Genomic DNA, 12,407 nt, shown 5'->3' with positions numbered 1-12,407 from the left:
ATACCCTACTCCACCTTTGTGGTGGATTTCCTCGAGGGGCTGAGGATGAACTAGTACAGTGGTGGAACGGCCTCGGGAGGTGAGGTGTTCTTGGGCTAGATGAGCTGGCGACGTGGCCAGGGTGGAATGGATCCCCCTCTACGGTGGTGGCTAAGTCCTATTTATAGTGGCCATGGTCCTCCTCCCAAATGTAGGCGGGAAGGGATCCCACAATGGACAAATTTGAAGGGAGACAACTAGTACAAGCTATCCTGACAAAAGTAGTCTTTGCCTGCAAAAGGCTCTGGTGGTGACGCTGCGGTGGGCTCCGCGATGACCTCCGTCGTGTCGTCCTGGCAGTCTTGGTCTTGTTACACGGGAATGGAAACCTTTGCTTGATTCCTCGGGACCCCGCACCTGCGCTCGCCTCCTTAGCACCAAAGAGGAAATTGGCACACTGCGCCCGCTGGCGCCCGCCGGTCTTTGGTCGTCATGGCTCACGTCATATGAACCTCGTGAGGTGGTCCTTGCATAGATATCTCCGCTCCTTGGGAGCCAGCCTAGTGAGGCGCCCCCAGGGAGGTCTAGGTGTCGTCCGCCTCGCGAGGGTCTTGAGTTGTTGTTACTGAAGCTGGGATGTACCGGGCCGTTGACGGAGCCACGCCGTGGGCCGCAGGCAGGCAAGTCTGGGGACCCCCATTCCCAGGATACCGACAGTAGCCCCCGGGCCTAAGGCGTGCTCGAACTTGGCTTCGAGGCGAAGCCAAAGGGCAAGGGTGGAGCGCCACGGGCCCCAACCAACTGCGGCCTCGGTCGCCGCGTGGCGATTGATGGGACGTGGGCGCCCCCACTTCCCCACACTATCTCGGCAACCGTCCTTGCCTAGCAAAAAGGCTGGCGCCCGCCGTAGAGCTTTCATTGCCTTCCCTTCGTCTTCCTCTAGATCCCCTTTCTCCTTCTCGCTTAGAGAGACTCTAGATCCATCGAAACTTCTCCTCTAGGCCCTCAGTCGATGGCCATCGATAAGGCGAAGTCCACGCGCTCGCCCTCCTGGTTCGAGCCTGCCCTGGGCGCGCCCACAGTCACAGAGAAGAACCTCGCCGGGTAGCAGCAGCGAGGGGGAAGAGACGATGCTCCGGCTGGTTCCGTCAAGTCGGAAACCTTGGGTGGTACCTTCTATCCCTTCTTCTTGCATAGCGTCCTCGCGGGGCTGGTCCCCCCTTTCTCCAGCTTCTTCTACGCCGTCCTCCGCCATTACAATCTCCAAGCCCTCCATCTTCATCCCAACCCTATCCTCCTCCTGTCGATCTTCGCCTTCTATTGCGAGGCGTTCACGGGGGTGATGCCATCCATGGCGCTGCTCCGCCATTTCTTCTACCTCCGGGTCAAAGAGGGCCTGTGTTCGGGGTGCGCCAACTTCGTCACGGCCAACGGCAGCAACGCTATTTTGTGAGCCGAGAAGAAGGTGGAGAACCTGAGGAGCAAGTGGGTCTTCATGGACGCCAAGCGCTCCTACCCTTGGCTGGGGATGTCGACTGGGCTACCAGCGCCTCACGAGGGGTGGAATCACGAGAAGCTCATTGATCCCCGGGTGGGGCAGTTGATGGAGAAGATGGTGGCCGACCTGAAGCTGGACGACTTGAAGGCGGAGAAGCTAACGGGGACCATGATCGTCAAGGAGTTCCTGACGCCGTGCCTGGCTCCGCTCCAGGCACACCCTCGCCCCCTATAGGAGTTTAAAAGCGCAGATGACAATCTCCGGCTGCACATGGACGACTTGTCTAAGGAGGAGCTAGACCAGATCATGCGCGCCTTGCTCGGGAAGGACCAGGACTGCCCTCTGGACTCCCATCTTCTGCTGTATCGTCGCTCGGATGGAGAGAAGATCATCGCCGCCATGCCTGACTTCGACGAGCGTGGGCTTGTTCCTCCGGAGCCTTCCTAGCTACCTGGCCTCGTGGTGCCATTGTCCTCGAGCGAGTCTGACTAGGAGGAGAGGGCGGACTCGGAGGCGACCCGGGAGGGGGTGGGGGAGACCTCTCCCCCGCGCCAGCCCGGCCTCCTCCCCGCCTTTTCTAATGATGATGACACCAGCATACACCCTATCAGGGAGTCGCCATGCTCTGCTGGAGTCTCCACCAGGTCCAAGGGCACCCCTTCGAAGGGGCTGAAGCAGGGGGTGCCGAAGAAGAGCAGGTCGGCGCTAATCCTGCGTGGCGGTGGATCTGCCTCGTCGTCGGCCGGCACTACCGCAGACTTAGGCGTCATGCCCTTGTTTGTCCCTGGGCTTCATGCGCCAATGCCCTAGCCCGTGAAGACCGCAGGCATGGTGCTTCTGAAGAGGGCAAGGGATTACGGCGCCGTGGACCAGTAAGTGCTCCACCTTGATCTCCATTTCCTGCTCCTGTTACAGTATCTTGATGTCTTCCTTTTGTATGGCTAGGCCGATAGCCGTGGTCCCCGTGACCCAGTAGCTTGCAATAGCCGTACCACCCCTGGCACAAAAGGATGGTGATGGCCCTCGCGCTTTTGCGGATGGGTCATCTTCTTGAGACTCGGAGGCCCAGCCTTAGGAGAAGGCAATCTCCGTAGCAAAGCCAGCTCCGGAGGTGCTCGCCCTCGGCTCGACTGCCGAGGTCCTGAAGGCTCCGGAGACCTCGGCCCCATCTGCTACTGCTAACTTGCCGGTCCTGGCGCCGGTGTTGTCTCCTCCCCCCCCCCCCTCCATCATGCCGCTGAGCCGTGACCCTCCTGCTTCACCTGGTGCTCTAGGGGAGGCTCTTTCCGTGATGACCCAACTTCGTGCCGACCTTGAAGGCTCCAACCGTCGCCTGGCGTCGGGGCGCCTAGAGTTGATTTCGGGATGGCTGCGATCCAACACGTCCGTCGGGGTGGCATGGAGTTAGGCCGTAGCGGCCTCCGAGGAGGGTAAACAGGCTGTCGGCCTGGCCGTGGCCGCCCATGACGTGCCATTGAAGAATGCCGAGGCTGCGGAGGAGCGCTGCTGGGTGGCGAAGGCTGAGCTGGACACCTTGCGCAACGACCGTGCCGCTGAGGCTCGTCAGCTCAAGGCGCAGGAGGAGAAGCTGAAGGCTCGAGAAGACACGGTCGTCGGTCGTGACACCGAGCTGGAGCAATCAGCGCGGGAGCTGGCCGCGGAGCGCGACCGTCTAGAGAAGCTAGAGAAGGAGGTGGAGGCGGAGAAGGCCTGGCTGGAGGCCAAGGCGAAGGTTCTTGCCAAAGATCGCGCCGCCTTCAATTCTCTTGAGAAGAGGTCCCACAAGGCACTGCGGGAACTCTACGGGAGGGGGTGGAAGGAGCTGTTGGTGACTGCTGAGGAAGGCCCTCCCGAGCTGCTCCCCCACCTTGTCACGACGCTCGAGGGCGTTGTTGATGGAGTAGGCCCCATGGTGGAGGGGGAAGCCCGCGCGCTCTCCTCTTCATCTATGACGCGCGTCTTCAGCCATCTCCATCTTCGCGACCCCAGCACCACCTTCGGAGCCCTGCCTGAGCCTGTGGACGAGGAGCATTGCACCACCGCTGCCGAAGCCATGAAGGACCATGTGGAGGCCTTGCTGGAGAAGTTCCTCGCCATTGACCCAGCGCCTCCTGCTGACGGTGCCGCCGAACCCACATCCACAGTCGATGGTACGGGTGACGGCGATGTTGTCGACGAAGGGGCACTCCTTGCGGGCGATGGCAGCACCTAAGGTTGAATAGGAGGCTTGCTGGCAGCACTTCCCTCCATTTTTATTTCCCGCAACATGCACCGTGCCTCGTGGAGGTGTTAAAACTTATGCGTTTTGTACCTTTTAAGAGACAGTGTTTCTTGTAATAATTTGCTAGGATTTTGCGATTTCCTTCCCGTTTGCTTTAATGTTCTACGTCAGCAGGGCCAGGCCCCGCGCGTACCTCAGCCGCCGTTGGGTCATCCGGATCATCAGGACGAGACCAAGGGGGAGGGGCTACATGACCAGTTAGGCTCCTGAGTCACGATGCTAAGGAGTCCCCTTTGACGTACAAACAGCCCTCGGGAAGGAGATGCGGGAGTAGGCCTTAGCGTTCTGCGTCGGTAGGGCCCGACCCCGCGCGTACCTTAGCCGCCGTTGGGTCATCCGGACCACCAGGACGAGACTAAGGGGTTGCTACGTGACCAGTTAGGCTCCTGAGTCACGATGCTCAGGAGTCCCCCTTGACGTACGAACAGACCTCCATACCTTTCCTCACCGAGGTCCCGCACGGGAGGGGGGCGCGATGACCAGGTACGAGGGACCTGGCAGGGTGCCGTACGCTAGGCGTGGCCTGAGCGTAGCTCCCATGCCTAGCCCCCTTGCACGAATCTCCCGGGGGGAATGTGTTGCGATGAGGCTGGACACTGAGCCTAGCGGATCCCTGAGGTTGATGCGGCCATGGGGCTGCCCCCAGTTGTTTATCACCAGCGCAGAGTATAGCGCTTCCACACTTGCACGGGCATAGCCACTCCTCGACCGTGTCGACTGCTAGCACGGAGCATGGTGCTTCCACTAGTGCGTGGGTGGGGGCTCCCACTGAGTGGAGCCCCCGGGGCGTGTACAGCCCCGCCCTAACACGTGGCTTGCACGACAGGGCTAGAGGAGGTGTGTCTAGGCACTCGTGAGCCAGCGCGGGACTCACGAGGCCCTACCTCAAGGCGAGTTGAGCCTGAGTTTGATTCTTGATGCTTGTGATGCCCCTGCGAGATGGTTAGACGACCTGCGCCGAATGAATCTCCTAAGGTTATCACATGAGAAGGCCAAACACCAACGACCCCAGGAGGTGACGTGAACGGGACCGGCCCGCCAGACAAAGCTCAGCCATTGGGTTTATCGACGTTGCAGGGATGGACCCGAGCACAGACACCGTGCCCAGTCTTCTCATGCGAAAATCCTCAAGAAAGACAACCGGCGCGCAGCTCCCGTGGTGTCAGGGGGATGAACCCCGGGCAGGCAACGGAACCTGGATCCTTTTCAAAAACATCGGGGCCAGCAACGCCCCTCAATCCAGCTCGTGCTTGGCCAAGTTGCTCAAACCGGACAAGCCCCTCGACCCGGCTGATCTCTTCGACCTGGCCGAACTCCTCAACCCGGCCCTGATACGTCCCTAACGTATCTATAATTTTTGACTGCTCCATGCTATATTATCTACAGTTTTGGACTATATTGGGCTTTATTTTCCACTTTTATATTATTTTCGGGACTAACCAATTAACCGGAGGCCCAGCCCAGAATTGCTGTTTTTTGCCTATTTCAGTGTTTCAGATAAACGGAATATGAAACGGAGTCCAAACGGAATAAAATCTTCAGAAACGTGATCTTCTCACCGAACGTGATTCAGGAGACTTGGACCCTACTGCAAGGGATCAAAGAGGTGGTCACGAGGGTGGGGGTGCCCCCCTAGGGCGCGGCCCCTGCCTCGTGGGCCCCTCGGTGCTCCACCGACGTACTCCTTCCTCCTATATATACACACGTACCCCCAAACAATCAAAACAGGAGCCAAAACCTAATTCCACCGCCGCAAATTTCTGTATCCATGAGATCCCATCTTGGGGCCTGTTCCGGAGCTCCGCCGGAAGAGGGCCGTCAGCACGGAGGGCTTCTACATCATCCTAGCCCCTCCGATGAAGTGTGAGTAGTTTACCTCAGACCTTCGGGTCCATAGTTAGTAGCTAGATGGCTTGTTCTCTCTCTTTGAATCTCAATACAAAGTTCTCCCCCTCTCTCGTGGAGATCTATTCGATGTAATCTTCTTTTTGCGATGTGTTTGTTGAGACCAATGAATTGTGGGTTTATGATCAAGTCTATCTATGAATAATATTTGAATCTTCTCTGAATTCTTTTATGTATGATTGGTTATCTTTGCAAGTCTCTTCGAATTATCCGTTTGGTTTGGCCAACTAGATTGGTAGTTCTTGCCATGGGAGAAGTGCTTAGCTTTGGGTTCGATCTTGCGGTGTCCTTACCCAGTGACAGAAGGTGCAGCAAGGCACGTATTGTATCGTTGCCATCGAGGATAACAAGATGGGGTTTATTTCATATTGCATGAATTTATCTCTCTACATCATGTGATCTTGCTTAAGGCGTTACTCTGTTTTTAACTTAATACTCTAGATGCATGCTGGATAGTGGTCGATGAGTGGAGTAATAGTAGTAGATGCAGAATCATTTCGATCTACTTGTCACGGACGTGATGCCTATATACATGATCATGCCTAGATATTCTCATAATTATGCTCAATTCTATCAATTGCTCAACAGTAATTTGTTCGCCCACCGCAGAATACTTATGCTCTTGAGAGAAGCCAGTAGTGAAACCTATGCCCCCTGGGTCTATCTCATCATATCAATCTCCATCACTTTTATATTGTTTTGCTATTTACTTTGCTTTTACTTTTTACTTTGCATCCTTATATCAAAAATACCAAAAATATTCTATCTATCAGATCTCACTCTCGTTAGCGACCGTGAAGGGCTTGACAACCCCTAATTGCGTTGGTTGCGAGTAGCTATCGCTTTGTGCAGGTACGAGGGACTTGAGCATGGGCTCCTACTGGATTGATACCTTGGTTCTCAAAAACTGTGGGAAATACTTACGCTACTCTGCTGCATCATCCCTTCCTCTTCGGGGAAAACCAACGCAAGCTCAAGACGTAGCAAGAAGGATTTCTGGCGCCGTTGCCGGGGAGTCTGTGCAAAAAGTCAATATACCAAGTACCCATCACAATCCCCATCTCTCGCATTACATTATTTGCCATTTGCCTCTCATTTTCCTCTCCCCCCCAATTCACCCTTGTCGTTTTATTCGCCCTCTCTCTCTATCCTCCCTCTCTGTTTGCCTCTTTAGTCCGCTTGCTTTTTGTTTGCTCGTGTGCTAGTTTGATTGCTTGCCGTCATGGCTAGTCTCATATCTTCTCCGTTATCTCCTGAGAGTGAAGTTCTAAATTTTAAACAAAGGGAGGGAGAAAATCTAAAAGATGCTTGGTATAGGATTTGCAATGCTCAAAATAGATCTACCAGGAAACAATCTACCTTAGTTCTTCTCCGCAATTTTTATGTAGGTATTAATCCTTGGAATAGATATATCCTTGATACCATTATCGGAGGGAATTTCTTGGGTAGCCATACTTTTGATTCTTATAATGATATGTTAGATTTATTTGGCTCACCACCTCTTTTGGTTAATGGAACCATGTTAACTTTGGAGCATGTTATGCAAAGACTTGAAATTATTGAAAATAAAGTTGATACTATTGAATCAATTGAAAATCTTGATAAAAAGATCCACAATCAAATCACTCAATATGGATCTAAGGTAGGAATGACTTTGAAAAATATTAAGGAAAAGGAACCCATAGTTAATGAGAAGATGAACTTAGATTCTACTATAATTGATAAACTTGAGGGTATCATTACAAATTTGGGAACTGCTTTTTCTTCCATAAAGAATACTCCTGGTCCTCCTACTAAAATTGCCAAGCTCATGTATGTTCCTAAAAATAAGGGCGAATCATCTAGTAAGGAAACTGCTGATCTTAAATCTATAAGTATTCATCCCAATCTTTTTGCTATCATTAAAGAACCATTTATTACAAATGAATTTTTCGATCTTGTGCCTAAAAGTTTTATAATTAATAAAAATAAAGATATTCCTAAAGACGGTAGATGCCTAATTGAAGAATTCACTACCAAAGATGGCAATACCTAGATCTATTCTTGCTCGTTATGCCTAGCTAGGGGCGTTAAACGATAGCGCTTGTTGGGAGGCAACCCAATTTTATTTTTATTCCTTGCTTTTTGCTCCTGTTTAGTAATAAATAAATTATTTAGCCTCTGTTTTGGTTGTGTTTTTTGTGTTTAATTAGTGTTTGTGCCAAGTAGAACCGTTGGGAAGACTTGGGGAAAGTCTTGTTGAACTTGCTGTAAAAAACAGAAACTTTAGCGCTCACGAGAACTGCTGTCATTTTTATTTGAAGAGTGCTATTTAGTTAATTCTTTTTAAGGTGATTAATAGATAAATTCCTCACGTCCAGCAATATATTTTAGAATTTTTGGGGTTCCAGATCTTGCGCTAGCTACATATTACTACAGACTGTTCTGTTTTTGACAGATTCTGTTTTTCGTGTGTTGTTTGCTTATTTTCATGAATCTATGGCTAGTAAAATAGTTTATAATCCATAGAGAAGTTGGAATACAGTAGGTTTAACACCAATATAAATAAAGAATGAGTTCATTACAGTACCTTGAAGTGGTCTTTTGTTTTCTTTCGCTAACGGAGCTCACGAGTTTTCTATTTTGAGTTTTGTGTTGTGAAGTTTTCAAGTTTTGGGTGAATTCTTTTGATGGATAATGGAACAAGGAGTGGCAAGACCCTAAGCTTGGGGATGCCCATGGAACCCCCAAGATAATCCAAGGACACCAAAAAGTCAAAGCTTGGGGATGCCCCCGGAAGGCATCCCCTCTTTCGTCCACTTCCATCGGTAATTTACTTGGAGCTATATTTTTATTCACCAACATGATATGTGTTTTGCTTGGAGCGTCTTGTATTATTTGTGTCTTTGTTTGTTAGTATGCCACAATCATCCTTGCTGTACACACCTTTTGAGAGAGCCATACATGAATTAAAATTTGATAGAATACTCTATGTGCTTCACTTATATTTTTTGAGCTAAGTAGTTTTGCTCTATGTGCTTCACTTATATCTATTGAGGTAAGTAGTTTTGCTCTATGTGCTTCACTTATATCTATTGAGCTAAGTAGTTTTGCTCTATGTGCTTCACTTATATCCTTTGAGCTAGATAATTTTACTCTATGTGCTTCACTTATATCTTTTGAGTGTTATAATTTTGCTCTATGTGCTTCACTTAGACCTTTTAGAGCACGGTGGTGGATATGTTTTAAAGAAACTATTGATCACTCATGCTTCACTTAAATTAATTTGAGAGTCTCTTAATAGCATGGTAATTTGCCTAATAATAATATGCTTGGTATTCAAGATTTGTGAAACTCTCTTTCGAGTGTGTTGAATACTAAGAAAAGATTGAAGCATGATAATTGTTTTGAGTCATGGAGGTGATAATATTAAAGTCATGCTAGTTGAGTAGTTGTGAATTTAAAGAATACTTGTGTTGAAGTTTGTGATTCCCGTAGCATGCACGTATGGTGAACCGTTATGTGATGAAGTCAGAGCATGATTTATTTATTGATTGTCTTCCTTATGAGTGGCGGTCGGGGACGAGCGATGGTCTTTTCCTACCAATCTATCCCCCTAGGAGCATGCGCGTAATACTTTGCTTTGATAACTTCTAGATTTTTGCAATAAGTATATTTGTTCTTTATGACTAATGTTGAGTCCATGGATTATACGCACTCTCACCCTTCCACCTTTGCTAGCCTCTCTAATACCGCACCACTTTCGCCGGTATCATACACCTACCATATACCTTCCTCAAAACAGCCACCATACCTACCTATTATGGCATTTCCATAGCCATTCCGAGATATATTGCCATGCAACTTTCCACCATGTAGTTCATCATGACACACTTCATCATTGTCATATTGCATATCCCGGCACACCGCCGGATGCATTCACATAGAGTCATATTTTGTTCTAAGTATCGAGTTGTAATTGTTGAGTTATAAGAAAAATAAAAGTGTGATGATCATCATTATTAGAGCATTGTCCCAGTGAGGAAAGAATGATGGAGACTATGATTCCCCCATAAGTTGGGATGAGACTCCGGACGAAAAAAAAGAGGCCATAAAAAAGAGAAAAGGCCCAAAGAAAAAAGTGATGAGAGAAAAAGAGAGAAGGGACAATGTTACTATCCTTTTACCACACTTGTGCTTCAAAGTAGCACCATGATCTTCATAGTAGAGAGTCTCTCATGTTATCACTTTCATATACTAGTGGGAGTTTTTCATTATAGAACTTGTCTTGTATATTCCAATGATGGGCTTCCTCAAATTGCCCTAGGTCTTCATGAGCAAGCAAGTTGGATGCACACCCACTTAGTTTCTTTTTGAGCTTTCATATACTTATAGCTCTAGTGCATCCGTTGCATGGCAATCCCTACTCACTCACATTGATATCTATTGATGGGCATCTCCATAGCCCGTTGATACGCCTAGTTTATGTGAGACTATCTTCTCCTTTTTGTCTTCTCCACAACCACCATTCTATTCCACCTATAGTGCTATATACATGGCTCATGCTCATGTATTGCATGAAGATTGAAGAAGTTTTGAAAAAGTTAGAGTATGAAACAATTGCTTGGCTTGTCATCGGGGTTGTGCATGATTTAAATACTTTGTGTGGGGAAGATGGAGCATAGCCAGACTATATGATTTTGTAGGGATAACTTTCTTTGGCCTTGTTATTTTGAGAAGACATAATTGCTTTGTTAGTGTGCTTGAAGTATTATTATTTTCTATGTCAATATAAGCTTTTATCTTGAATCTTTCTAATCTGAATATTCATACCACAATTAAGAAGATATGCATTGAAATTATGCCAAGTAGCACTCCGCATCAAAAATTCTCTTTTTATCATTTACCTACTCGAGGACGAGCAGGAACTAAGCTTGGGGATGCCTGATACGTCTCCAACGTATCTATAATTTTTGATTGCTCCATGCTAGATTATCTACTGTTTTGGACTATATTGGGCTTTATTTTTGACTTTTATATTATTTTCGGGACTAACCTATTAACCGGAGGCCCTGCCCAGAATTGCTGTTTTTTTGCCTATTTCAGTGTTTTGGATAAACGGAATATCAAACGGAGTACAAACGGAATAAAATCTTCGAAAACGTGATCTTCTCACCGAACGTGGACCCTACTGCAAGGGATCAAAGAGGTGGTCACGAGGGTGGGGCGCCCCCCCCCTAGGGCACGCCCCCTGCCTCATGGGCCCCTCGGTGCTCCACCGACGTACTCCTTCCTCCTATATATACACACGTACCCCCAAACAATCAGAACAGGAGCCAAAAACCTAATTCCACCGCCGCAACTTTCTGTATCCACGAGATCCCATCTCGGGGCCTGTTCCGGAGCTCCGCCGGAAGAGGGCCATCATCACGGAGGGCTTCTACATCATCCTAGCCCCTCTGATGAAGTGTGAGTAGTTTACCTCAGACCTTCGGTTCCATAGTTAGTAGCTAGATGGCTTCTTCTCTCTCTTTGAATCTCAATACAAAGTTCTCCCCCTCTCTCGTGGAGATCTATTCGATGTAATCTTCTTTTTGCGGTGTGTTTGTTGAGACCGATGAATTGTGGGTTTATGATCAAGTCTATCTATGAATAATATTTGAATCTTCTCTGAATTCTTTTATGTATGACTGGTTATCTTTGCAAGTCTCTTCGAATTATCCGTTTGGTTTGGCCAACTAGATTGGTAGTTCTTGCCATGGGAGAAGTGCTTAGCTTTGGGTTCGATCTTGCGGTGTCCTTACCCAGTGACAGAAGGTGCAGCAAGGCACGTATTGTATCGTTGCCATCGAGGATAACAAGATGGGGTTTATTTCATATTGCATGAATTTATCTCTCTACATCATGTGATCTTGCTTAAGGCGTTACTCTATTTTTAACTTAATACTCTTGATGCATGCTGGATAGCGGTCGATGAGTGGAGTAATAGTAGTAGATGCAGAATCATTTCGATCTACTTGTCACGGACGTGATGCCTATATACATGATCATGCCTAGATATTCTCATAATTATGCTCAATTCTATCAATTGCTCAACATTAATTTTTTCGCCCACCGCAGAATACTTATGCTCTTGAGAGAAGCCACTAGTGAAACCTATGCCCCCTGGGTCTATCTCATCATATCAATCTCCATCACTTTTATATTGTTTTGCTATTTACTTTGCTTTTACTTTTTACTTTGCATCCTTATATCAAAAATACCAAAAATATTCTATCTATCAGATCTCACTCTCGTTAGCGACCGTGAAGGGCTTGACAACCCCTAATTGCGTTGGTTGCGAGTAGCTATCGCTTTGTGCAGGTACGAGGGACTTGAGCATGGGCTCCTACTGGATTGATACCTTGGTTCTCAAAAACTGAGGGAAATACTTACGCTACTCTGCTGCATCATCCCTTCCTCTTCAGGGAAAACCAACGCAAGCTCAAGACGTAGCAGGCCCCAACGGCTCGCACAAGATGGCCGAACTCGGCATATCAAGACTTCTCCAACAAGCCAGCTCCCCCTTTGGCGTGTTTCTTAACCCGGCCATGGGTCAGCTCTCGTCCCATCCCAGCCGTCCGATGGGACGAGTCTCCATTCAAGGGTGAGCAAGGAAACAGTGCCCCACCAACGCCTCTGGTCAGCCGAGGCGTGGCAAAAGTGCCCCACCTACCTGCTGACCTGGGCTAGCATGGCAACAGTACACCCGTTGTCACTGCTGAC

This window comes from Triticum urartu, chromosome 4 (genome assembly GCF_003073215.2).
Source record: "Triticum urartu cultivar G1812 chromosome 4, Tu2.1, whole genome shotgun sequence".
NCBI lineage: Eukaryota > Viridiplantae > Streptophyta > Magnoliopsida > Poales > Poaceae > Triticum > Triticum urartu.
This window is presented reverse-complemented; position numbering follows the sequence as displayed.